Below are 1,022 nucleotides of genomic sequence, written 5' to 3' on the forward strand. Positions count from 1 at the left end.
TGTGTGTGTGGCCAGCTCAGCCCACCAGGGGGCGGGGCTGGCTGGCATGTGGTGCTGGGGGATTGAACCGCGGTCCCTGTGCTTTTTTGCTAACCTTGTTCTAAGTAGGTGCTTTAGACCACTGAGCCATCTCACCAGCCCCACGCATTGCGTCTTTTTTTTTTTTTTAAATTTATTTATTTATTTTTTGTGTGTGTATGTGGCCAGCTCAGTCCACCAGGGGGCGGGGCTGGCTGGCATGTGGTGCTGGGGATTAGAACCGCGGTCGCTGTGCTTTTGCTTAGCTTAGCTTGTTCTAAGTAGGTGCTTTAGACCACTGAGCCATCTCACCAGCCCACGCATTGCGTCTTGATCCTTTTTGTTTCCTCTCCCTCACCTCTCAGATTCTTGTCTTTAGAGCCTGCGGGAATGAAGTTTGGGAAGCACAGGAGCTCTCTTTAAGAGCACTGGAATGAGCTTGTGTCAGTGTGGGTCTGAAAGCCTCCTTGTTACACGGCATGTCTAGTTCCACTTCTGGCCGTTTCTGCTGTTTCTCAGATGCAAGGCTATTTCTAACCCTAGTTTCCAATCCTTGAATCACATTTACCTTCCCCCCCCCCCCCCCCGTATTGTAGGGAAGGGTCTACAGGGTGTTCAGGGACTCACTACTAGATCGGACTCGCAGCGATCCGCCTGTTTACAGCCTCCCACGAGCTGGGACTACGGGAGCGCACCACCACGCCCAGTCTCAATCACCAGCTCCGCGCATGCCGGGGGCGAGGCTGGCACGGCAGGCTGGGGATCAAATCACTGGCCGCTGCACCTGCTTGCAGGCGCTTTAGTCGGCTGAGCTGTTTGGTCGGCCCACATTTTCTTTTTCTGAGATTCTCACCTGAAGTATGTTCCTAAGAGTTTCTGTTGCCTCTTCACTTTACCTCATCCGCAAGCCCAGTCCTAACCTAATTCCGAAGCCCTGACCTTCACCTCTCTGGAGCTAGTTGGTGCCCTCATGACTGCCTCCTCAAGAGCCATCCGGTGACTCA

Source organism: Octodon degus, unplaced genomic scaffold, assembly GCF_000260255.1.
Source record: "Octodon degus isolate 3935 unplaced genomic scaffold, OctDeg1.0 scaffold00288, whole genome shotgun sequence".
NCBI lineage: Eukaryota > Metazoa > Chordata > Mammalia > Rodentia > Octodontidae > Octodon > Octodon degus.